The following is a 27,701-nucleotide window of genomic DNA, read 5'->3' as shown; positions in this document are numbered from 1 at the left end:
CCTCGCTTCTGGTGAAATTGCCGCAACGCATTATACGCAGGGCTGCCTCTGGAGATGGTTCGGAAACTCCAGCTAGTGCAGAATTTGGTGGCAGTCTGATCCTGGCCCGACTGCAATGGCTGCCAATTAGTTTCTAGGCCCAGTTTAAAATTAATAAATAATAATAATAGCAAGGAGTAAGAAAATACTGTGTACAGTATATACCGTAGATGTACTCAGGAAAAACCTAGATGGATAAAATTACATGTCTAAATCGCACATAGGTGCCCTTACTTCCCTGCTAAAACTATATCATCAGACTTTTTTTCAGCTGGAACTCCCTGGAACTCAATTCCGGGACCTCTCAGGTGGGCACCATTGCCATTATAAGAGAATAGGGGAGGTTTTCCTGGTGAGTTCCAGCACCTCTTTTTCTAGAAAAATAGCTGCATACCATGATATCCTGAGAAGCAGCTTACTTAAATCTCAGCTAATAAAAATAAGCACTTTTAGATGTGCAAAATCCAAACTAGGTAAAAGTATACAGTAGCTGGGATTTTCTCTTCCCAATTGATGCTCTCTTCCCAGGAGAGAATGAAGGTATCACGGCACTGATAATCTTGCTATCACCACTCTATTTAATGTGATTCAGGAGAAGATGTCTGCTAGAAAGCTACCGGTAAGTTTTTGTTTTTAAAACAAGCTCTAAACTGAAATGTTTAAAACAAGGTGCCTGGCAAGACTGTCACAATATTGAGCAAAGTCATCCGTGATGTTCAGCACAAACTAAAGCTGTGAAACACATTAATGCGTCTTAAAATTAATCAGCGTGCACACACAAAGACACTCCCACAAATTTTACAGCCTATAAAATACAGGCATATACTACCAACCAATCACTTTTATATTCTCTCTCCCTCTCCCTCCATCCCCGCCACCAGACGTCTATTTATACAGCAGAGAGATGGTCTTTCATCAGACAAACTGAGGAACTCATCACCTCAATAAATAAAACTCAACTGCCAGACTAATTGTAAGTGGGAATGAGCAGTCCATTAATGCTGCCTCCCCTTTAAGATGTCAACATTATTATTCTTCAGCTGGCTACTCTGTGGAAAAACTCATGAAGGGGGTGGGTGGGACTGGGGCAGAATTAAATAGTTTGCTAGACGGCTGCAAGGCAAACTTACCTGAGAGCAAGCACCAATTAACACGGCGGGACTCCTTCCAAATGGGATGCTCACTTTCACATTTATTTTTATTACCTAAAATATTTCAATAGGGTTTTTCATACAGTGGCCTCGGATAATTCTTCCCCTTTCCTCTGTCCTTCTCATGCCAGAGATGCAACAGCAACACATACATTTGCAGACATTGGTATTCTGAGCTCCAGCTCCAAGGGCCTTCCGCTGGTTCCCTCATTGCAAAAAGTGAAGTTACAGAGAACCAGGCAGAGAGGGCCTTCTTGGCAGTAGCACCCTCCTTATGGAACACCCTCCCAACAGATATCAAGGAAATAAACAACTATCTGACTTTTAGAAGACATCTGAAGGCAGCCCTGTATAGGGAAGTTTTAAGTTTTTGTTGTGTTTTTAATATTATTGGGAGCTGCCCAGATGGGTGGCATATCTATATATATAAAAATGTAAACTGGCCATGTCCGTTAGTATCCACGTTTCACCAAAACCGCTTGACCGATTGTGTTCAAATTTTGACACAATGCTGCATGCGAATATGAGAGCAACCCCGTACCGTTTTCAAAGACAGATGTCACACCTGTGCCATGTAAAAAAAACCAAACCCCGTGTTTCAAAACACACCACTCAGAGGAAAATGCATGTTGGGAAAAGAAACAGGTTGCAAACCAGCGGCCTCTAGCGGCGGCTACACTGGTACTACACCTATAAAACCTTCCCTCTCAACAGCACCTCGGCTCCCGTTTACATACTAGGCCGAAACCTTTACAGACTAGGCCGAATGGAGGTACTGACTCGCCTGGGTGGGGGTTGGGGGGAGGAGGGGATGGGATAGGTCAGGACATGGTGGGACCAGTCACAGGGATGAGCCGGGGGGTGGGGGGAAGAGGGGGTGTGATACGTCATGGGTTGGGACATGGTGGGGGAACCACAGGGATAAGCCAGGGGTGGGGGGAGGAGGGGGCGGGATACGTTATGCATCGGCATAAGGTGGGGGAAATCACACGGATGAGCCACTGCAATGCGTGGCAGGGCCAGCTAGTACATAATAAAATTATTATTATTAAGCTTTAAAATGGTAATTGGTTAAATTTATCAACTAGTTTTTCTCTCAGCTTTTAAGCAAGCATGAGTAGGCTCTTATGATCAAAATAATTTGACTAGGACAGGACAATACTTGTTGCAAGAAAATCCTCTGGAGTGAAAACAATAAACCTGTTTTACTGAATCAAAGCTGCCTCCTGAAAAGCAGAGATGCCACAAGATAGCTTCTTTCTTGCATTTATGCATTCCTCCAGTACAGTGATCCCTCAGAAATTGGAATGTCTGGCTGAGTAATTCATCTTTCAAGCTTAAAAACATAAAAGCGGCCTTGCTGGAGCAGACACAAGGCCTATGAAGTCCAGCACCCTATATCTTACAGTGGTCAATCAGATGCTTCTGAGAAACGTACAAGCAGGGTGTGAGGACAATAATAACTCTCTCCCACTTCTGCTTCCCAGCATACCTGTATTAATAGGCACAGCATGTCTGATGTCAGAGGGGGCATACAGCCACCCAGCAGCCAAACTCTGGTTAGGAAAGACAATTGCTTACTTCACAATTATATCTCAAGAACTTTTATAAACAGCCATATGCATTTCTCCAAATTATGCCCTTTCTTCAGTTAAAGGGGCAGCTGCTGGAGCTCACAAGAAAATACAAAACCTTTAAATACTGTTCCCACCTGAAGACAGTTGCTAAAGTTATTGTGCAAAAAACCAACCCTTGATCTCTCAAAAGCAGACCAAAGGCATGCAAAGATCTCTAGCTGACCTCTCTCACACACAGGCAATAAAACCTTGCCAAGACTTCTAAATTCAAGGTAGATCAGGCTTCAGCCTCAGTAAGAGTCTAACAATGCAATGTGCCTGCAGGCTGACAAATTGCCTTCTTCAACTGTCTAGAAGACAGGCAACCCTTTCCTACCGTATGTCAGCTTCTAAATCCACTAAGCTTTGATAATTAAAAAACCGCTTGATCCAGGGACAGTCCACATACCGGTATATATTGGCCTATTTCTACCTATTTTTCTTAATGGTGACACAGATCATTCATACTGTACGGATATTCTTCACAACTTGTGAGCAGGGCAGTGGGGGTGAGGTGAAGAAAAGCTACAACAATTAGCTGTGGTGGTGTTCACTACTCCTGCTCAGGCTGCACAGAAAAAGCATTTTGGTTCCTGAAATTCATTCTGATTGTGCAGATAAAATACCATGGATAGAATTCTACAGGATATGTTGCTAGTGTGTGAAAACAGTCCAGATCCAATGATCCCCAGGCATGCACCTCCAGATGGTGGAGATGTCAGGTGTGATCCTGGCACCTAGCTAATTTCGAACACTGCCAGAGACACATGGCTTTGGATCATTGGCTTACCAGAGAATGTTGACTTTACTGTGGCAGCACAAACTGCTGTTGTGCTCCAGAAATCTAAGCAGCTCCAGAAAACTAGGCTGTAATTGACAACCCATTTACTCCAGAGCAGTTCAATTAAATAGGCTGGGATTGCACTAAACCAGGCATCCCCAAACTTCGGCCCCCCAGATGTTTTGGACTACAATTCCCATCATCCCTGACCAGTGCCTGCACTAAACTAAGCGGCTGCAGATTGTTGCCTTAAGCACGTGCAGTTTAGGAGATATATCTATGGTGATATATTCAACTGATAATTTTCATACAGAAGTTTTAGCAGCATTTCAAGGTGTAGGCACAAATTGAGCAGATGACCTCAAATTAAGGAAATGCACACTGGCTGTTATGTTGCCTACCTCAAATGACAAGATTTCCACTGCAATTTATCTAATCGCCGCTATTCCCATGTTTAAACATATCCCATAACCAAACACCTGGCTGGCAAGATAAAGACCGAGCAGATTTTAAAAGTAACAACTGCATTAACAAGAAGCAAGCTAACAGTTTAAATGTAAACTATGTGCATTATGGAGGTGCCCTTCAGCTGCCAACCTCAGCCACGTAGGAGCTGGTTTTCTGCAGCACCTTAGCACAAGGACAAAGCAAATCACATGGGGGGGCACATCATGGAAAAAGTGGGTCCCATGTACCCAAGGACCATGATTGAAGGGCACCTGAGAAAATGTACTTATCAGCAAGCAAGTACTGGAATCATAAGACTGAAACACCAGGCTAGTTGTAGTCAAGTTCTCTGAGCTACGACAAATATTTGTGACGTGCTAGACTGGCTATAATTCAAGCTTGGTGTTATGTACTGAGCTGAATCCTAGAACAATAGGATTCAGAATCAGCGGGAGCTACCCAATCCAACTCCAGGTGGAAGTGAATCCGCAACCTGATTGGCCTGCTGGAGCAGCCAATCAGGCGGCTGGCAGAAGTGAATCTGCTACCTGATTGGCCTGTAGGAGCAGCCAATCAGGCTGCAGGCAGAAGTCAATCCACAATATAATTGGCCCACAGGTGTAGCCCTGAAGTAGCCAATCACGCAAGGCCCATTGTGTAAATAATGTATATAAGCAGATGGTTTTGGGAAAAGAGCCATTCGTCTTCTCTTCTTCTCCTTGATGAATATGAGCTGAATAAAGAGCATGAAATTCACTCTCGACTCCGAGTATATTTCACTTGGAAAGAGACTTGATACACATCACACATCTAAAGCACATGACTTCCCCCAAAGAATCCTGGGAACTGTGTTTGTTAAGGGTGCTGGAGATCTGCAAGAGTGAAACGATGATTCCCAGGATTCTTTGGGGGAAGCCATGTTCTTTCAATGTATGATAAGTATGATACTGTAAGTATCTAAGCAAGGGTTGGAGAACCACCTATCCAGGATGCTGAAACAGTGGGTTTTCTGCACCAGCAGGCTGCTGAGGTCTGTTCCAGGTCTATGACTCGAAACTCCTGCTCACAGGGCAAAGTCACTATCTCTCACCCTACCTTAATCCAATAGTCCTGTGAGCCAAGTTAATTTAAAAGGAAAGCAGAAGGAAGCATCCAAAAGCCTTTGAGAGTCTCCCTCATACACACACGTTTTAAGATCAGGGTGAAATTGCGAATTTAGAACAGAAGCATAGCTGCCAAGTTATCCCTTTTTTACAGGGATTTTCCCTTATGCTGAATAGGCTTCCTCGCGAGAAAAGTGAAAACTTGGCAGCTATGAACAGAAGTGGGGAGACTCCAAAGCAGGCATGTCAAACCTGCGGCCCTCCAGATGTTTTGGACTACAATTCCCATCTTCCCCAACCACTGGTCCTGCTAGCTAGGGATCATGGGAGTTGTAGGCCAAAACATCTGGAGGGCCGCAGGTTTGACATGCCTGCTCCAAAGGCTTTTGCAAGCCTCCGCCAACTTTCCTTTTAAGTCTCTGAGTTTCGGAATTTGGAAGGGAAGAGGCTTGCATGGGAAGTCTTTGAGAGTTTCGCCTACTCCCTTCTAAATTCCCAATCTCATGCTGATCTTTAATCTCCGCTCATCAGCTAATACCCAGAGATTCGATCCTGCTGCCTAGGGCTGCATGATCCTGTTCCCTGCTGGGAAATGGGCCGAGCAGCAGATGCAGGATTAAACCCCGTCCTCTCATCCATCCCTAGAGATGTCAGCTGATAGGTGGGCGAGTATGGTTTGGTGAAAACTGCCTGTCAGAGGTATCCTACCCCTGGCATAACTACTTGAATGCCTAAAATCCTTGGAGGGATTATAGGATTCAAATGTTTTACTGAAGCAAAATCCCCATGACCCTCAGCAGAATCAGAATCTGCCTGTAGACTGAACACATAATAAAAGGGTCACTCGTGCTATCTTCCATTATAGCACCCTGAAAATGGACATTAAATAGTGTGTATGCGTGTGTCCATTTATATGAATGCCATCCTTTTTTGGCAACTGGGGTTGTTACAGTTGCTGTAAAACTCTGGATCATTTTCCATCTGACTCTCAGAAAGTATGCATTCAAATTTTAAAAAATACACACATTACAACTATTCTATTTTTACACTTATTCCTTGAAGCTTCAACTGAGGCAACAAAGCGTTATTTTTATGACTGAAAAGACACATACACACACACCAACAACCCTTAAGTACTTACAAATAGTACTCTAATTTCCAAGCTGTTTCACAAAAGTGTTAGCAGAATGTGTTAAGCGTTGTTGTTTTTAAAGAGACAAACCTCATCCATATTTCCTGTACTTTGAGAGTAGCCGAAAACAAAGGATTTACCACAGCATCCCATTTCATATTGAGAGTAACAGGTTTTTTTATTTATTTAGTGTGTATCAACCTACACACATTGAAGCCTGCCAAGATACCACACAGTGCCACAAAGCAGAAGCTGGGGCTATGAAAGACCGTATCAAAAAAAAAAGGATAATTTTAAATGGGTGAAAAATGGCAGATTCATATAGCACTAGGACAAGTGCGGCCTGAAATTACCGTATTTTCCCGTGTATAAGACTAGCCCCCCCCCCAAAAAAAATAATGTCAAAAAATAGGGGGCATCTTATACTCTGGGCCATCTCCTCACATTTTCTTAAATCTGAGTCCCCGCCCCAAATAGGGGGCATCTTATACATGGGGGCATCTTATAGATGAAAAAATACGGTATTTCCAGGTCTAAGACAAGGGGTGTATTTCTCCTTCAGTGTATCAGGTGCATCTTCACTTATCAAGGACACAATTTCACAGTTAAGCAGAAAAAGACATTCACCTCAGGCAGTTGTTTGGGGTGTCAGAAAGGGCAGCACACTGTTAGTTATTCAATTTATTATCTTTTATTGCCAAAGAAGTGGGGGGGGGGTTGCACTTGTGGGATTTTCAGCCTCAGGCACCAAAATAACTTCACTGGCCTTGGTGCGGCACAATTGCCAGCTCTACCACAGGGAGCCTAATATCTTTGGTTTGTCCTGCAAAATGGGGTGCCTGGAACCTGTGTCTGGGGGCCGCCATGAGGAAGAGAAGCACCTAGCACAGCCCAGAGAAGAAGATGGAGAAGAGGTTGGAGGAAACGACCCAGCGGCCACAAATTGTTTTTTTAGAAAGCGGACAAGCAGGGCTGTCTCAAGCCGGTCGGGCGCCCTGGTGCCGTGGCGCGGAGATCGCTCCGGCGCCCCCACTCTGGCAGGCGGGCGCAGCGCGGCTTTGCCACGCAGCGCCCTCCTGCCAGCCCCGCGCCACCGAGACTACCCCTAGAGCCGGGCCTGTGTACAAGTGAAACAGGTAATGGAGGACAAGGTTTAAAAAGACCTTGGCCGTGCAAGGTTTTTCTACCTCGAGATAGAAATGTGTCTGAGACTTACTTCAAGCAGAGAACTTGAGTGGAGAGCCTTGGCCAAAATCAACAAAACAGAGCTCTTTGGCCAGTTACACTGCACTGCTGAGCTTATATAGCAAATACCGGTAATAATAATAATAATAATAATAATAATAATAATAATAATAATAATAATAATTTATTTATACCCCGCCCATCTGGCTGGATTCCCCCAGCCACTCTGGGCGACTTCCAACAAAACATTAAAATACAGAAATACATCAAACGTTAAAAGCTTCCCTAAACAGGACTGCCTTGAGATGCCTTCTAAAGGTCTGGTAATTGTTGTTCTCTTTGACCTCTGGTGGGAGGGCATTCCACAGGACAGGCGCCACTACCGAGAAGGCCCTCTGCCTGGTTCCCTGTAACTTGGCTTCTCGTAGCGAGGGAACCGCCAGAAGACAATTGGCGCTGGACCTCAGTGTCCGGGTAGAACAATGGGGGTGGAGACGCTCCTTCAGGTATACTGGACAAAAACAAAAAATAAGAGTGGAGAATACTATAACTGGGGAGCTACTGTATTGGTTTCAGCATTAAATAGTTCCAAGCGCTACTAGAAATAGATTCAAGATTGCCACAGGCTTTATTCCTTTGTTAAGTCATTGCTCATGTATTAAATACAGAACTTAGTTTACAAGATCTGCTAAAATGCAGTGTATGTCAGCAGCAGGGCTTTTTTTTTTAAAGCCGGAACTCAGTTCCCGCACCTCTCAGGTAGGTGCCATTGCCATTTTAAGAGAACAAGGCAGGTGTTCATGGTGAGTTCCAGCACCTCTTTTTCTAGAAAAGTAGCACTATCAGACTCTCCATTCTGAAAAGTTGTGGGCTAGCCATGAAAAGCACACAAGCATATGTGATTGAATAAATAATAATAATAATAATAATAATAATAATAATAATAATAATAATAATTGTACCCCTGCTCATCTGACTGGGTTGCCCCGGCCTCTGTACGGCTCCCAGCATATACAAAAACATAATGAAACATTAAACATTAAAAACTTCCCAATACAGGGCATGTTATGCTACATGAACATCAAGATCCATCCAACTTGCAAGGAAAAGGCCTTGAATTAAGGGATTCAGAACCCAGTAATTTGTGATGCATAAACTGAGCTCATAGTCCTTCCACACATACATCCAATCCTGATTATTCCACGCTGTTTTCATTTTAGTAGTATAATTTAGCACAGGGGAAATGTTACTGCTGCTGCTGTTAAAGCCATCAGGGACCTAAAACCCTTGCCACTCTACTACAGATGACCTAGAGATCTGCCAGTAAATCCCAATCTACCTTCTACCCACCTTGGCTATATTCACCTCTCTCTCTGTTTTAAGATGTCACATTCCCATAGGGCTCTTCATTGAGGGACGCTAATTTTCCACAACCTCATAGAGTTCACAATCCAGAGCATGGGTAGGCAAACTAAGGGCCGGGGGCCAGATGCGGGCCAATCGCCTTCTAAATCCGGCCCGTGGACGGTCAGGGAACCAGAGTGTTTTTACATGAGTAGACTGTGTCCTTTTATTTAAAATGCATCTCTGGGTTATATGTGGGGCATAGGAATTTGTTCATTCCCCCCCAAAAAAACCCCATAGTTCAGCCCCCCACAAGGTCTGAGGGACAGTGGACTGGCCCCCTGCTGGGAAAGTTTGCTGACCTCTAATTCATAGCATCTGTGAGCCAACTACTTACAGGAAAACCACCTTGCAGCACCCATTCTTTGTGAGCTGCAGATTTGAGGTGGGCAATTGTTTCCAAGGGCGCCAACTGCCAGGAATCCTGGCACCACTTTCTCTCGGTGTGGGGAGCAAATATTTAAAAAACAATAAAGAGAAACAGTCCAAAACCATTGTGGGAATGGCTAATTGTAGTACACGGTTGCTACTAGCACCACTGTGGTTGGTGTCAAATTTTCAGCACTAATAAGGCTATCAGAAATGTTATTTCCGCTTCTCTCTCAATGAATGAGAACAGAAACTGCAACTGAAAATGCTCAAAGTGTGTGTGTGTGTATATGAGAGAGGAAGAAATTCAGTGGGTGGAATACAGGGCTGTTCTCATACCACTACTTCTGAGGTGGTCCAAAGGAGTGTCCTTTCTTACATTCTACAAATCTCACTGGGGGTCTGCACTATACGTCCTTCTTGGGTGCCCACACTCAGACCACTGGGTTCACCTATCTCAGTATTGTCTACTCTGACTGGCAGCGCTTCTTCAGGGTTTCAGACAGGGGGCTCTGCTTGGAGATGGCTGGCTCGAGCCTGGGGCCTTCTGCATGCAAAGCAGATGTTCTACTACTGAACTACAGTCCTTCCTCAACTGAAGCCCAAGAAAAGAGATCATGAGGCAAATCCTCCATTAGAGATTGTTGAGATCAGAAAGTTTGGGCAGTCAGGGAAGCTGCAGAGCGCTAGAGAAAGGGTTCCACACCACCCTCAGCCAGCTCAAAAGTTACACCCTAAACAAATTCTGAAGTGCCCATGAAATGAAACAGAAAAATTGAAGCCCCATTTGCAGAAGAAGAAAACATTTGAGATACCAGAGGACCAGTTTGGGCCTAGCATTAAAATTGCTAGTCCCTTGCTGGCAGTTTGACACCAATGTGTTTGCATCATTGCATGCAGTGACCATTTTGCCCTGGCTGGCCATGAGATCAGGCTGCTTTCTCTGAATCCAATAAACAGGAAACCAGTGGCATTGTGTCTAGAAGAAACTAGATTTGATTACTCCCCTTTCTTAAGAAGTGATCAAGAAAGGGGAAAAGAGAAATTTTCCATTGATGCAAACCGGGCGGTGGGGGGGAATTAAAGAGGCCACAAGCTATTTCTGCAAAAGTGCAGATATTCTCAGGCTCTCTGAGCTTACATTCAGCAGCCAGCTGGTTGTCTATTGCCATTTCCAAGGCACACAGCAAGAAGGCAAGATTTGTGGTACTTCCCTGCTGATGGGCCTCCCAGAAATTCAGCTCTCCACCCCCAGATGTAGTAAGCAATACATGGTGAATGCATCAATTAATCCAGAATTAGATATGTTTCAGTGCACAAAGTAAACTCTTACAACAAAACAAAACAAATGTATTTAAAATCCTCAACATTGCAGTTCATTCCAAGCTCCTACAGACGTATTCTTGAAGGGATTAAAAACCAATACAGGAACATCAAATACTGCTCTCTAACAGCACCCCTGATGATTGCAATAGACTTTATGAGAGATGACTATGAGAGATGATGTTCAGAATCTGAATCGTTTCAGAGAATGCAAGCAAACTAGGACATCTGCTCGTGCCTATTCAGGCTAATGAGTTCATTTCCAGTTAACGGCTAACAGGGGAACCATGCAGCTGCACTCTACATTTCAGAAGATCTGAGCTCATTTATGCTTGCTGCACAGCATCACAAAGATAGATAAGAAAGCAATGATTAGGCTGCATCCAAATGGCAGTTTGAACCACAGTTGGATGTGGTTTATTGCCCCTCCTCCTCATAAATACTACCAGTGGGCATGGTGAGTTCATGTTACAATACCCTACATTGAAAGTGCCACCCGTATTGTGATCCTGATAGCCCCAGCGTATTATTTGGGGCAGCAGGAATCAGTATGGGGAACTCCTGTGTATCTTGCAGATGGCAGGGGCATTGAACTTCCAGCTTGATGCTTTGAATGTCTTTATATGAGGCAACTTTATTTAAATCACCCAGTCCAGAGCCTCTCATGCAATCATCACAGCTTTCACGGGAAACAAGCTCCCCAACACCAAGCCTGCTGTGGGATAAATTAGGTATTTTCTCGTAATGTAGCAGTTGTACGACACAGAGTGATATTACTGTATTGGTCTGAGATGCTGAGAACCACAGGAACTATACCAGTACACACACACAAAAAAAACTCCTAAGAACTATGGAAATAATACAAGCTCTTTTGAAGTGCCAACTACCATTGGTGAAAAAAGTACTCAAGTTTTAAACAAATCAATCCACACAACTCTGGCAAAATAAAAAGTAGCAGCCAGATATTAAGCAAAGACCTCTCTCAAAGATTTCTCTAATTTAACTCAGTACTGGAAGAAACAATGCAAATATTTCTTATGCCATGTATAACTTCACAGACAAATTATCAAGCTCTTTTTAAAAAATACCTCTTTTGCAAACCTTTCCAGCAACCAAGTGAAAAAATTGTGCACAGAATATAAGATGCACCTGAGTTTTGCAAGGTAGCATACAACTCCCCAAACCTAGTAAGATACCACCATTGGGTGAAGATGGGGAAAGGGTAGGAATGTCCTTGCTGGAATGACCCAAAGAGTCTCCTGAGCCCAGTATTCTGTCTCCCAGCAGTGAGCAGCCAGAAGATAAAAGCTCACAAAATAATAGCGAGAGTCCTTTTATTTGCACCACTAATCTTCCCAAACCAACTTGCCATACATCCTTCTCTTTCTCTCCTCCCCAGTGGCACATTTATGGCTAAAAGTGTCTATGCATGTAGTTATAAAACAAAGCTACGTAACAGCTGAGCGTTCACACAAGCCAAATTGCAGAGGAAAACCAGAGAGGGCAATTGGACAGAAAATAAGGAGCAGTAAATCGATATACTGTATGCAATTGGAAAGTTGCTTACTCTCCCGCCCCTCAAAGAAAACCCAGGGGGAAACTACATCAGAACAAGTAACAAGCTTTCTGGAAACTCAACCCTCTTCCTACCTGGGAATTGACAGCGATCGCAAGCATCAGTCGGGCTATAAAGTAAGCTCTTCCGAGCTGCGGTTGTGCCCCCACCGCAGGCAGGGCTTGGAGAGAGCGAGATCCAAGCGGCTTTTCCTCACCTCTGAGCAACCTGCCAAAGCACAGCAAGGAGTCAGAGAAGCCACTGACAGGCAGACAGCCGCGACGAGGCGGGCGGGAGCGACAAACACAAAGATGCACCCTATAAGCTGCTCTACCTGCCTGCTCCCTGCTACTCCCATTCGGCGGCGAGAAAGGGGCGGAGCATCTCGGCCAGACCCAGCTTGGTTCCTCCCAGGGAGGTTCCGGAGAGGGCAAAGAATCGTCTCGGTTGATTGACAGCGGCGCTGACCAAGGGGAATCTCCGGACGGATCAGCGCCAAGGCGGCGTTTGCTCGCGCTTTCCCGGGCAGCCGTCGGGTGTTTCCATGATGTCAGCGAGCAATGTTTCTCGGACAGGTAGGGAGAGGAGATGCGGCGCGGGCGGGCCGGCACCAAGGGCACCCGTCACCCTGGGGCAAGACTTTCGCGTGAGATCGCAGTTCACCCGGATGAACAGAGGCAAAGGTGCTTAACCCGAAAGGTGGGCTTAAACTGCCCAAGGCAAAGAGGCATGATTTAGAGTCGGGAGAACGGCCGCTTCCCTGTTACAGTACAGAGTCAGGATTTCAGTGTAACAAACTAATCCCGAACCAGCTTTACTGCACCTCTTCCTGAGCTTAGCGATTTACAGTTTCCATAATTACTTCGGATTTGCACCACAAAACGCATGCAATATTTCCCATTCTTTGCAGTGCGGCTCGGTCGGATGAACACACCATTCTAGAATAACTCCCGCTTCTGCAGTCGCCTGTCCTGCCAAAGTGTCCCCCCCCCAAAAGCCCATTTCGCCAGCGAGGAACGCGCAGCACCATTAAGAACCATTCAAGCCATCGTACCGTGGCCGGGGACAGCGTCCGAAGAAAGCAGAGGCGTTTTAGTTAAGGAATATTTGCACACACGAGCCCAGATTTGAAAACTCAGCTGGAAAAGCTTGGAGGAGGAAGCTGCTGCAAAGAAGCCCAACCACTCCCACAACTTAGCTAAAAGAACTCGCAGCCTGTACACATAATTAAAGCAGAGCCATTAAACCTTTAAGAAAATAGCCCCTCGCTATCATGAAACCATCCGAGTGAGAAATCAAACTCCACAAAGACTGAAGGACAGAATGCAAAATGCAGAAAGGCTCTCAAGATGAATACCTTGCTATTAATTTGCATATAGAAATTAAAAAGCTGGAAGCATCCCCAGGCATATTCAAATTGCCCCAGCCACAGATTTCAGAGTTGCGGACACTTGCCTCTCGAGAAGACTCCTTCCCTTCCCATTCTGTGAGTTCTCTCAATGCAGTGACAAAGGAAAGAGTTCGCCAGTCCCACCCAGATTCCTCCCAGGCGGCGGGTTTTACTGGCTGCTTTCAAGGAGGCGGGGTTTCGCCTTGCATTTCTTCAAGTAATCTCATCAACGCCTTGGCACCATTCAGGATTTGGGCTGATGAGGAGCCAACTGTGGCGCTTCTCGCCCCGGAAGAACAGACAGCTCATTAGGGCGCTGCCCCGTAAACACCCAGTTCTGGGGTGAGATGGGCTCCCACATTCCACTGCCGCATGCGAGGAACGCCGTTGGTTCCGATTAGAACACTTTCTGCCCCAACCGCGCAAAATAGAAACTCACTGCAATGTTAAAATTAGCAGGAGGTTTGGGGTTTTGGTTGTTTTTCGAAAACGGAATCAAGCAGAGGGCGGCGAGGTATTTTTGCAACTGAAGATCCAAATACGTATCCAAATGAAGGCTTTTCACAGCCTTTAACGTGGGCATTCTAAGAATATTAGTTTGCAGTTTGCGTGGGTGAAAGCAAAGAACGGATGGCATGCTACTTCGGGCTCAAACCACGCTGCTTATCGTTTTGAAAGCTACTGTTGCAAGTTTCTTCCGTCTGTTTTTGCCCTGTTTTTGACATCTTAAAATGTGGTGGAGCATGCATGCTTCTGGGTTAGGGTGCAGAAAACCATAACTGTTCAAGAAAATAAACATAAGAAAATACAGGTGTAATTATCGCAGTATTGACCTGCGGAACTCATTGTCTCCAGCCTTGCTACTGGACAATAATACAATGGCCTCCAAAAATGGAAAACCTGAAAATACGCTTTGAAACCTAGCGAGGATTGTTAAAAAAAAGGTAATGAAGGATGAAACACATTTTCTCTCCCTGCATTCTTGGGAGGGATATTGACTCCTCATCTGTGCTATTGAAAGTTTCTATAAGCACCAACATCTGAATCACTGGCCCTTAGAATGAAAAATGTTTCTCGCCCATGCCCAATTGTAACTAAACCTAAGTATGCACAACCGAAATACCCAAGATTTTTCACATTTTCCCCTGCCTTCACTCCACCCCCCTGTAAATTATCATCTGTCAAGTTATAGATCTAAGCAACACACACACACCAAGGCATTGGCATTACCTGATCCCAAGCATGTTGTGTCATCCATTTCAGTGGGGCCTAGTTTTCTGCACCATTCTTAAGAGTGGGTTGCAATGCACAGAATTCAGGATGAATACTATTTACACTCCCCTAGGGAATAGCGGATGCCTAGAAGGCACCATTTGCATACAGAGAAAAGGGAGGTTCAGTTGTGCAGAGCAGTACAATGGTCTTTGCTCCAGAGCCCTGACAATGAGGGGGATGGCTGACTAAGAGCAGAGATGTAAGAGCAGCGAAGTGGGATGGTTTAATTACTGCTAATTTCAAAGCATTTGCACAATGTCTTTTTATAGCCTTACTCAAGGGCAAGGAGCTGCAATATCACTGTAGCAACTGGACTCTGACCCAAATGCTGAAACAAAGCCAAAAAAAGGACACCTAAATAATAGTTACAGGCAGGTAGCCGTGTTGGTCTGAGTCGAAGCAAAATAAAAAAATTCCTTCAGTAGCACCTTAAAGACCAACTAAGTTTTTATTTTGGTATGAGCTTTCGTGTGCATGCAATTCAGCAGGAAATGAATCTACTGGGAGCAAAAGGGACACTAATAGGAATATCCTTTAAGCCAGTATTTTTCAAACATTCTTTCTAGGAAGTGGTAGTTCTCTTTGATATGGCGTAAGGGGCTGGTTTCTCCTGTGCTTCTTTTGACATGTTTCACAATATACTCATTCATCTCACATTGAACATTATAGCAGTTCTTCAATGTCCCAAGAGCAGTGTTTATTTCCATTATAGAACCCCTTTCACTCAACAGTCTAAGCCATACAGAAAATTGGGGCTTCCCCCATTAGTTTCTCATGCCTGCTGTTCTTCAGAGCCTTGCCTATGCAGCTCTGAGGCCCAGAATTTTTTGTGTTGAAGGAAGGAAACAACAGGATGCTCTCCACATCAAAGGAAATTTAGCATTCTTCCTTGCCCTTAGAAAAAGATTGAAAAATTGGAAAATATTGCATGGTGTCCAGCGAAATCAAACCACCGGTGCAAGAATTTTTGGCTGTGCAAAGGAATATCCTCACCCTCTCCTCACCCCACATGCCCCACCCAATCTGCTTTGGGGGGGTTCTCCCAACTCTCCGTAGTCAATTTTAATTAAACATTTAAAAAACCTTCCCTATATAGGGCTGCCTTCAGATGGTTCGAGGGTCGGATAACTCCATACCATCTAACATTTCTCTGATGAAAATAGGGATGACCTGGGGAAACGCAGGACATTTCAGCATCAAATCAAATAGAAAATAGAGACACCTGGGGGTTCTGAGTTGGATAACCACTTTTTCTAGAATGAAACTGGGTTTCATTTTTCTTTCTAAACACAAGTGAACTAACTGATGGAATTGGGTTGACATGAACAAATCTCATGATTCTGCAACTTACTGACAAGGGTCAAGCACGTTAGAAACTCCTGAGCAAGTTGGGATGGAGCCGTGGTCAAAGTGGTCCCACAGGGTGACTTCAGACAAGCTGCTAGGCCCTGGAAGAAGGAGCAGAGGGGAGGGGAGCCCTGTTCCAGTTTTTCATCTGACATCCCAGTAGCGGAAGCTGCCACCCAGAACCAATTACTGTATAAGAATCGATGCCCAGAGTGCAGCTGAGCTTTGATTGTTGCCTCTGGCCTCTAGTCTGAACGAGAAGTCCCCATTATTCTTTGATAGTCATAAATTGAATTACATTAACTACAACATTAAATTGCAAGATCACAAAGGCAAATCGTTCTCTGAAATAAAAGCTAAGCTATCACAACCATCTAAACGCAGTTTGCCTTTCATAAATTAGCATGTCATTTAACAGTCATGGTTCGTTTGATGGCACCAATTCACGGAGAGGCAGACATTGCTATGGAACTATCTACGGACCCAGTTCAAAGGGCTGGTTATGACCAAACATTTTGGACATCCTTATGTGACTGGGGTTGCCAGCTGAAATCTAGGACAGTGGAATATGTATTATTGACCATTACTTTAAAAGTAGACCAGTATACCTAGGTAAAAGCATATCTATGTATACAATATCTACTATTATACTGTATACAGAAATATATGAAGACACAGAGCCTTCTCTCTCTCTCTCTCTCTCTCCCCCCCCCTCTCTCTGTGTGGTGTGTGTTTATCTCCTATGATGTGTTTTGAAGGCACATCATTTTCTGCATGGTAGAGCTGCTGGGAAATCTGCTGCCTGAAGTTCCATACAAGAAAAGGGTTTTATATAAATGAAATAAATAATACGAACACATATGAGGACAAAGCTGCATTTGTCCAAAACCCAAATGACCACTTCTTATAGGGAAAAACAACTTAAGGAAAAGGCATTTTGGAGAAGCAGAAATAAACCTTTCTCCTTCCTAACCCCTTTTTTCTTTTTTTAAAACGGCCTTCTGTCCTGCACCCTCAATTCCTGGTACTTCGGGAAGGCTTCTAAATGCACATTTACTTTCTCAATCATGCACCCAGGAGAACATTGATGGCAGGAGAACGTTAAAGAAGTGAAGATGAATAAACATGCACATGTATGAGTGAGGCTGAGGGAGCCTGAGCAAATAGTCTGAGCTGCTATAGGGCAGCTTCCTAAGTTCATTCATGAGTCTTTGCTGTCAAGGTCCAGGATTCCAAGTCCTCACCCCTCACCTTCCTCCTCCCTGAACAACAACTACCATCTAGATGGAAAGGCAGAAGCGAAAATATCAAAACAGTAAAACCCTCTGTCTGTGCATAAGAATATTTTTGAGTGGGAAGAAAGCAATAATATTGCAAATGATCCCTTCCAGAATCTAAGAAGATCAACCAATATTGTGAACACAGATGCAAAAGCCTCCCACATGTTTCTGCCTCTAGCACAGTATGTGAGCAAGAATAACAAAGAAGAGGCGAGAGGAAGATGGAAAGCTCTGACTTGCAGTCTCCATGCAAGCTTGAGTGCCATTCATTAACCTAGCACCAAGCTGTCCATCATTACCCAAAACCAAGTAGCTGGCTTGGGTACCACTGACAATCTGATCAGCCCCCTTCATCTCTAACAGGCTAATTGGGAGCAAATAAATGCAGAACGGCTTGATGCCAATCAGTTGTCTCACACAATATTTCTCATGCTCATATACTGTACTCTTCTTGGGCACGAGATGTGTGTATCAATGTCTGTCTTGTTAGGTGTCAAATGAGCTGATTGCCCAACCGGGAGACAGCTTCTTTTGTCATTTCCCCCCGCCACTCAGAAAAAAGCTGATTGCTTTTGCAATGCAACAGTCTGAAGAGACAAAGAAACAGCAGCTCAACATGGTGAGGGATGTTCAACTTCTTTGAAAGGCCAAATCAAATGTAGAACCGCAGAGTTGGAAGTACCTCAAGGGTCATCTAGTCCAACCCCCTGCAATGCAGGAATCTCAATTAAAGCATCCACGGCAGATGACCACCCAACCTCTGCTTAAAAACATCCAAGGAAGGAGAGTCCACAGTCTCCTGAGGGAGTCTGTTCCACTGTCAGAAGGCTCTTACCATCAGAAAGTTCTTCCTGATGTTTAGTCGGAATCTCCTTTCTTGTAACTTGAATCCATTGGTATGGGTCCTACCTTCCAGAGCAGGAGAAAACAAGCTTGCTCCATCTTCCATGTGACAGCCCTTTAGATCAGTGTTTCTCAACCAGTGTGCCTCCAGATGTTTTGGGACTACAACTCCCATCATTCCTGACCACTGGTCTTGCTAGCTAGGGATGATGGGAGTTGTAGTCCCAAAACATCTGGAGGCACACTGGTTGAGAAACACTGCTTTAGATATTTGAAGGTGGCTATCATATATCCTCTCAGTCTCCTCTTTTCTAGGCTAAACATACCCAGCTCATTCAACCGTTCTTCATAAGGCTTGGTTTCCAGACCCTTCAACACCTTGGTTGTCCTCCTCTGCACACATTCCAGTTTGTCAATATCCTCCTTAAATTGTGGTGCCCAGAACTAGTCACAGAGTGGCACTAAACTTCCCTTGATCTGGACCCTATACCTCGGTTGATGCAGCCTAGAATAGCATTAGCCCTTTTTTGCTGCTGCATCACACTGTTTTTACCAATATTACCAAATCCCCCTTCCCTCTGCGAGCAGAATTTAGAAAGCTCACAATTCCTGCATCTAATAAGACAGTCCTACACATATCAAAAAGCACATGCAACAATGTGGGTTGTTTCACATTACAACTTACATGCGGAAATGATGTCATTTCTGACATCAGAAATCACAAGACAGAAAAACCAGTAGGAGACCACTTCAATCTCCCAGGACATTCTCTACAACATCTAAAAGTAGCTGTTTTATTACAGAAAAAAATCAGAAACAGACTGGAAAGAGAAGTTGCTGAATTGCAACTCATTACCAAGCTTAAAACCATGGAGAGACCTGGTCTGAATAAGGACACTGGATTCTTATCTCATACATGATCAAGCTTTCTTTAGCACCTCAACCCTTGCTTTTTCCTGCAAGACCAATTGCAGTCGTTAACAGTCATCCACAGGTTTACCACTCCTATCAGCCAATCACCCATTCCCACCACCCTTCTGAGTAATACCCCTCCCCACCTCTGACTATACATAAGGGTCTGGTGACTTCTGTTTCAGTGTATCTGAAGTAGTGTGTATGCACATGAAAGCTCATACCTATGACAAACTTAGCTGGTCTCTAAGGTGCTACTGGAAGATTTTTTTATTTTATCTTCAGAAAAGTTTGCTCATGAGTTTCCACATTTAGGGAATCAGAAAACGTTTGACTCACCCATTTTAAGAAAACCTTTCAGGGTCAAATTTAATAAGGTGCTTGCTGGAGGACAAAAATACAAGCAACTGTGTTTTAAAAACCCCTCCTCAGCTGGGGTTGGGGGCAGATATGTTTTCCCCCCCCCCCATAAAATGTGCCACATCTAAGCAAATCAAGGCACAACAAAGATCCCAAACAGTAGGCAAAGGAGAATGAAAGGATATAATTTCTATAGGTTTTCAAAAGGCTCTTGACTAAAGCCTGCTCAGAGGAAACTTGATGACTTGGTCTAGGAAAGTCATGAATTAAAAACTAGTAAGAAGATAGGGGACAAAGAGTAGAAATAAATTACCTGTTTTCAGCATGGGAGGAAATTAACAGAGGAGCGTCCAATGGCTCAGAGTTGGAACCAGTGTTCCACGCCAATATTCAATATATTATTAATAGCTGAGAATGGATTGGTAGAATACAAGGTGATAAAGTTTCTGGATGGACCAGAATGACCTGTCAGAAAGCTGCTATAATCTTGTTGCTGGATAACACATAGTGTGGTCGGTTCTTGACATCAAGAACTCTGGTAGCAGGCGCAGCCTTGCAGTTTGTTTGCAGGGGCCCAGCAGAAAAGGTCACTTCCTGGTTTGCATGGAGAAGCTGTTTTCAATGGAACCCAGCGACGGAAGTACACGGCTGCATTGAGGCAGCACCGGGTGTTGAAATTTTGCACCCCCTGTCATTTTTGCACCCAGGGCAACCACCCCTGGGACCCCCCTCCACACTATGCCACTGGTCACCACTTACATGCCCATCATACCCGTCAACTCCCGGACTGAAAAATCTGGGGTCAGCAGCGGCGCGGCACCGGAAGTCGCTTCTACACATGTCCAGACATGTGTAGAAGCGACTACCAGTGCCGGCGCTGCCCGATTTCCGGTGCCCAGACATGCAGGGGGAAATGCAGGGGAATTACGGGATATTTCGCCATTCGGGACAGCAGCGGGAAACGGCTTTAAAAACGGGGATTTCCCGCGAAAAACAGGAGACTTGGCAGGTATGGTCCCATACTCTCTGGGCCAAAGGATGGAGTAAGCAATAAGTGGCAACAGTAAAGAGGAAGAGTCTCAGGCTTAGCAGACTCTTAGCAACGGGTCCCATCCCAGGGCATGGGCCTCAGTGAGTACCTGGTGTTAAATTCCCAGTGTGAGGGCAGTGTCAGCAGCCCCTTCTTGACAACCTCCTGAGGACCATATGCCAGTAGTGAGGAGGACCAAAGACTAAAGTGGGTGGAGAACAAATGTAAACAGTAGGCCAGTTTCTACACGTGCTCACATGCCCCTCCGAATCCTCCATCTAAAGAAGCAAGAGGCATGATCAGAATTCAAGAAGACATTCCAACCAAGCAAGAATCCTCTGGGTGCACAACAGAGCCCGTGAGGGGTTTGACCTGGAGGGTGAGGAAGGATGTGTGGCCACATTTGTCCCCAGAGCCTGAGGCTTCTCATCCCTGGTCAACAGCATCATCTGGGCTCCTTACTTCCCCACACATTCCCTGTATCCTCAGAAGAAGACTGAAAGGGGTTTAAGTCTGGTTCATGTCACATCCTGTTTGCACCCTGCTGCCACCCACACCACTTTCATTTGAACTCTCTCCCACTCGTCAGTGCCTTGCAAAATGAATCTGCCTGAGCCTCACGGGCGGTCTTTGCAATCGATACTGAGCACTCGTTTGTCTTTCCACATTTTGTGAAATATTTTTACAAGCTGCCTTAAATATCTGCAGATTCCTAGAAGTTGTGTTCTTGCTGCCAAGTCAGGTTTGACCCAAGGAAAAAAAACAAAACAAAACAGCAACAGCCATGGCAACAGGAGAGAACAGAGCCAACACTAGAAGTAAGAAAGGGAGGTCAGGACAAAGCTTTTTGGGGGCCACATTCACACTTAACATGACACTTTAAACAGCTGTTGCCTCCCCCAAAGCATTATGGGAGCTGTGGTTTGTGAAGGATGCTAAGAGCTGTCGGGAGACCCCTATTTCCCTCCCAGAGCTAAAGTTGGTTTAAAACTCTGGAAATTGTTGCTCTGTGAAGGGGAGAGAGAGAGAGAGAGAGAGAGAGAGAGAGAGAGAGAGAGAGAGAGAGAGAGAATGAGAATGCACTTATGCAAATAGCACAGGCAGAAAGTTGGGTGTAATATTGTGGTTGAATTCATGCAATTAGCTCAGTGCAAATTTCATTTAGTTAATTACATGTAGGGGCTTTAAAAATGGCTGTATGGGGCTGCAATCCTATGCATGCTGGTTTGTTATTATTTTATTATTTGGATTTATATACTGCCCTTCAGTGCTATTTTTCTAGAAAAAAGAGGTGCTGGAACTCACCATAAACACCTCCATCATTCCCTTAGCCTTAGGCAATGGCAATGGTGCCCACTTGAGAGGTACTGGAAACCAGCTGCCGCCCTTCATTAAAAGATCTCAGGACAGTTCACAAGTTAAAAGCATTTATGTTGGGTTTTTTTTAATGCTTTATTGATTTGTAAGCCACAGAGCCTAGGGTCAGGGGTCCCTTTACCTTTTTACACAACACAAAGTAATCAACAGAAAGAAAGAAAATAAACAAACATCCATACCATAATTAGTGCTTGTTGTAGGTAACATTTTGTAGTCGGTTTCCACATGACCTCCGCCCCCCCCCCCATTGTGGTTCCCAAATTACATTCTTTTTACTACACACTAAGCTTTATCTCTTCTAGGTTATTTTGATAACATTGCTTTTATAAAGCTCTCTTGTTACACACAGAAAGTCAATCCAGACCTGCCAACAGATTTATGTTTTTGCAATGTTCTTTTAAATAAACTCTGTACACATCCCACTCTCTATTAAATTTTTGATCAGTGACATCTCGAAACCTTTCTGATAGTCTGGCTAGTTCTGCATATTCTCACATTTTGTTTTGCCAGTCTAGTTTGGATGGGGTAGCATCTCCTTCCCAACTCTTTGCGATTAAAATTCTAGCTGCTACTGTAGCATACATGAAAATTCTTCTAAAATTTCTTTGGAATTTCGTTGTTCATTATTCAGAAGCCCCATCAACTTCAACAGAGCTTACTCCCTCATAAATGCTTTTAACCATAATAATAAGGAATAAGATTAAAAGCATTTATGAGCGCCACAATCCCAGAGTCATCCGCGACTAAACCGAATGGTTAGGGGTCCCTTTACCTTTTTAAGCCCTGTTGAAGTTGATGGGGCTTTTGAATTGATGGCTCCAGTATTTAATGCCAATATGGTGTGGTTGCTCAGTACACTTTACCAGCCCATTAATCCCTTTGGCTTTAATAGCACTTCAGTCCAGCTCAAAATCAACATATTTGAACAGCTCTCTGAAATTCCTTAGGAAAAAAAAAAGTAGCGGAATAATTTCGTTATCAAGCTAATTAAAGTGTCTTCAAAAGCTTGCAGCATATTTGATTAAATATGCTCTTTTTTATATTCTGAGGTTTAATTAACTGGTGGGTTATGATATGCTCATGTAGTTCCTCCCACCCTCCGCCACTCTCTAAAGGACCCCAAACCTTCCTGTAGCTGGGTTCTTCCCCATACATCCTGCCCTCCATTTCATTAAATTTGTCCTTGTGTGTTTAGTTGCCAAATAAACAGGTGGCCAATAAAGGGTGAGGCAGAAAGAGGGGAGAGAGAAAGTGAAATATTTATTTATTTTTTTGATTTGGAACATAAGCCATTGTATTCTCTTTCATTAAATATAATGGTAATTTTAATGCAGGTTCCAATCCCTGAAAGGGCTCTCAGGGCTGGCCCAAGCTATCTTCCTGCAGGACAAGATGGGGCCACCCTCTGTTCCATGTGTAGATGCTGACCAGAAAGTCAGTTGACTCTTGTTTCTGTGCTGGCAACAGGACAGTTTCCTCCACTGCATATGAGAAAAGCAAATTAGACCAGGGAGCACAGAATGTGTTGGACAACACACACAATTGCCACCTGAGGAAGCCACCTCCTAAAGAGCTTTACCCAACCCCACATATGATCTTGTGCATTCCCACAAAACTCACTTCTCTGGACTATGCTGTCGGGCGTTTTTATTCAGCTACTACTGACTCCTTTGAAACCTGCTTCCTTGAATACATCAGGACAGTATACGGTAGCCTCTTAAACTTCCCCTTCCTCTCAGATCCGTAATGTCACCAACTAATTAAGCATGTTTGTGTGGATTTAGAGATTTCAGGGACAACCTGTCTAGAACACAATGTGTCGACAAGGCGTAGAAAAATGAAAATAGGCAACAGCAGCCAAAAAGAGAGTAAAGCTACAGTGGTACCTCAGTTTGTGACCGCAACCCGTTCCGCGGAGCCAGTCGCTCCCTGAATCGGTTGCTCGCCGAAGGCACGCTTCTGCGCATCCGAGCGCCGCGTAACCTGGATGTAAACACTTCCGGGTCCGCGGTGGTCGGAAACCGAAGCGGTCGCAAACGGAGGCGGTCGCAAACCGAGGTTTGACTGTACGTCTGTCCTTTCCACCAGCTGTAGTACTGTGCCGTTTCTAAAAGTGAGCAGGTTACTCGGGTAGAATTCCAATACTCACATCTTGTTAACAGGATGGACAGCACAGTTCCCACAAATGGACAGCGATCTGACATTTACCCATCGGTAGTTGCCAAACCTTTTTCAACGTGGGTGCTAGAGAAGGAGGGATTTAGCTTCTAGACAACTTGGTTCCAATCAACTCTGAGGATCTGAGCCAATGTAGGATGTTGATCAGTGTTCACAAGACCCTCACAGCCAGGTGCATTGACAATAATTTCTTTGAAGTTGGATTTAATATGCTAAAAAGATTCCTCAGCTACGCTTCTTTTACAAGATTAAAGGCTTACAGAGTTTATCAGTTCAATTATCACTAGTTACTACTGTTGGATATGGTCACGGTGCTTAGAAAGTATACATTTAAGCTTTACATAGAATGGTAATCATTAATAATGATGTATTACTTTTGCTGTATTTTGTCTCTACTGTTTACCATTTTATATAGGGGGAGGCTTTTTTTATTGGGTTTAATTGATTAAGAAATCCCCAAAGTTGATAAATATTTTTTCCTCTACGCCACTGTGGCAGCGAGAATTCTTATAGCCCAGAAATGGAAAACCAATGAAATCCCATCAATTAGTGAGTGGCAGTCGAAACTCTTGGAATATATGGAAATGGCCAAATTAACCTGTAGAATTCGGGAACAGGACGAGGGAAAGTTCAAATTACAATGGAGTAAATTTGTGGAATACGCTAAGGATAATTATAAAGGTATGAAAATGTTAGTGGTAATTACATAAGTCCTACAATGGTACATATAAATTTAAATAGACAATAGGATATAAGATTGAAATAACTTACCATCTGCTGGAAGGAGGGAAGTCACGCTGTGGATCTTGATGTATATAATGTATATAATGTCTAAGATGTATTAATGTCGATTGAAAACAAATAAAAATTTATTTCCATATATATATATATATATATATATATATATATATATATATATATATATATAGGGGGAGGCAGGCAGACGTCAGACCTCCTAACTGAAGATCGCTTTTCATGCTTCTCATCATTGAATCTGGTCTTTGTAAATTTATGTCATAATAAGAAATCTGCTAAGGTGTTTCTAGATTCTTTGTTATTTTATCCCTTCAAAGCCATGGAAAAGACTTTATGATAAGGGGAAATGTAATGTTTCTGCAAGGGGCATTTTGCATTTGATGAGCACCTGAAACAAGTGATTTCCAGAGCAAAGGACAAAGCAGTATAACTGCCAGGGAATCCATATTTTTAAAGAATTATTTATTTAGTTTCTTATTATTAAATAAGAAAATAGTTAGAAAAAGGTGGATATAATTATACCCCCTTGCCTGTTCTCAGTCAAAATAGAATTGTAGCAACCACCTTCCAACAGGACTTAAATAAAATCTCTAATATTTCTCCTCCACTAGGTCTCAAACAACCTCTCTGTCTTCTTCTGCTAAAGTTGATTCCGTATCTCTAGATCTGGAGATAGCCTGAAGAAAAACTCTGGGCTATCTCATTCTGGGTCTTGAATGAGAGGGTTTGGAAATTATGTCCCAAACCATAAAGCTGTTGAGTAAAACATTATTATTTCTGAATTTCCAAGAGGAAGTTTCAGTGTAGCAACCAGTATGTTGGACATCCTAGAAATTTAGTCACAATTTCAGTCACAGAAACTGCCTAAACACTGGGAGTTTAACTGATCTGTTAACTCTTCCTTCCATGAAATTTTGGGATCATTCCAATCTAGCCTTCCATTTCTGGATGGAATGTGTGAGAAACCTCTTGAATGAGGCAATATTTGTTGTATGTCAACTTTGACTACTTCTTCAGTGACGAATGTGGTGAACCACAAGTAGTTCTCAAGAAAACAGCATTGCTGTTTGTACTTTGCAACTGGGGCAATGCTTGCACACCCCACATCTTGCAGGTTAAAAAAGCCCAGGGAAAGTTCATGACTTGAAGATAAAGGATATAAAAGATCTTAGAAGCTGGCCCTATGCTCAGATTTTGCTACAGCGAGATTCTGTCACCAGACGAACCCACAACACGCATGGGGAATCGGCTTCCCTTCAGTCGGTCTCCTCAGAATAATAGCTGCACTAGTATTTTCACACTGCTTAGCTTCTCTCATAGCAAGATACCACCCCATATGGCCTGGTATGATTTAGTAGCATTAACAGCAAAGCTTTGACAGATGCAGCTCATCCAATATTACCATTTCCAAAGAGCATCTGTTTTCTGGGCAAGAGACTGATTCACTGTGGCAAATCCCTTTGGAGGGGATGTGGCATTAAGAAGATTCAAGAGAAGCTTAGGTCATTTATATTAATTGGTGAAATACCTGTAAAAATAAATAAATTGGTGAGAGCCAGCACGGCTGACATCTTTTATCCTGGCCTTTGACACGTGAGGTGTGTATTCTCAGGGCCTACCCTTTCCCTGTGGCTGTTATCTGTTTTAACTGCTTTTCATTTTTAAATCTTAAATTGTTGCAGCCTGCCCTGGGACCTGCTGGTGAAGACCACATAATCAATTGAATGATAATCATCATCACCATCTGATATTATAAATTATTATTATTATTACGTAGTCTTGGAAGCCACTCCAACAAGGATTCTAAAACTTTCATTTTCAGGCTTTTTTTTTTGCAATCACTGAAAATCTGACTCCATTATCTGACATCTACCTACTAGCTTTCCATAAATAAACTGATAATCAGTCATGCCCTTGAAATTTCTTTCCATTGATCACTTTCATCTCTCTAATTCTAGTGAGCAAATTAGGAGAGCTGACTCACTCCTGTTTGAAATATACAGTGGTACCTCGGTTTGAGTACACAATTGCGTCCGGAAGTCTGTACTTAACCTGAAGCATACTTAACCTGAAGCGAACTTTCCCATTGAAAGTAATGGAAAGTGGATTAATCCGTTCCAGACGGGTCCGCGGAGTACTTAAACCGAGGTATGACTGTATTAACAACAGAACCCCGCCTTTAGCCGCCTTTCCCAATGTCATGCCCTCCAGATATTTGGGACTGTGTCTCCCATCAGCCCCAACAAGCATGGCCCATGGTCTGGGATGAAGAAAGCTATAGTCCAGAACATATGGAGGACACGAGACTAGGGAAGGCTGATCTATTGGGCGCAATTCAATGACATTTGTGGACTAACACAAAGATTTGCACTAGTGCAGGGGGATTTTCCCCAAATCTCTGCCAGGAAGAATTAGGGGGATTCCAAGAGCAGACCTGGGAGGTTCTGTTCCATTGACTATAACCTGTTGTCAGAACTTGTGTTGTGTACTGCATAAAGTACAAGGGAGAAGACAGGAACTTCTTCTTCTTCCTCTCCTCCTCCTCCTCCTCCTCCTCCTCCTCCTCCTCCTCCTCCTCCTCCTTCTTCTGTCCTATACCCGGAGGTCTCAGGGCGGTCCACAGAATAAAATTAAAATATAAAACCACAAAATACATAATCAAAATAAAAACAATAACCCCCCCTCAAAAGAAAGCTAATACAGTGGTACCTCGGTTTAAGTACACAATTGGTTCCGGAAGTCTGTACTTAACCTGAAACGTGCTTAACCTGAAGCGAACTTTCCCATTGAAAGTGATGGAAAGTGGATTAATCCATTCCAGACGGGTCTGCGGAGTACTCAACCTGAA

General features: G+C 43.7%; 1 protein-coding gene across 7 annotated transcripts in view; it reads right to left on the bottom strand.

The window, feature by feature from the left end:
- Window positions 1-13,687, bottom strand: part of OSBPL3 (oxysterol binding protein like 3) — a 103,906-nt gene extending 90,219 nt beyond the window's left edge. For 3 of the 7 annotated variants that reach the window (XM_088653492.1, XM_060280714.2, XM_060280717.2), the window contains exon 1: window positions 13,561-13,687. The gene's annotated coding sequence lies outside the window, so the exon portion shown is untranslated. Of the gene's footprint in view, window positions 1-12,200; window positions 12,334-13,462 lie in introns of all 7 variants that reach the window. The other 4 variants (XM_088653487.1, XM_088653491.1, XM_060280715.2 and 1 more) reach the window with 4 other exon arrangements.
- Window positions 13,688-27,701: the final 14,014 nt, after the last annotated feature.

This window comes from Zootoca vivipara, chromosome 11, assembly GCF_965207765.1.
Source record: "Zootoca vivipara chromosome 11, rZooViv2.hap1.1, whole genome shotgun sequence".
NCBI classification, from domain to species: Eukaryota; Metazoa; Chordata; class Lepidosauria; order Squamata; family Lacertidae; genus Zootoca; species Zootoca vivipara.
Note: the sequence above shows the minus strand (reverse complement) of the source record. Positions and strands in the feature narration are given on the sequence as shown.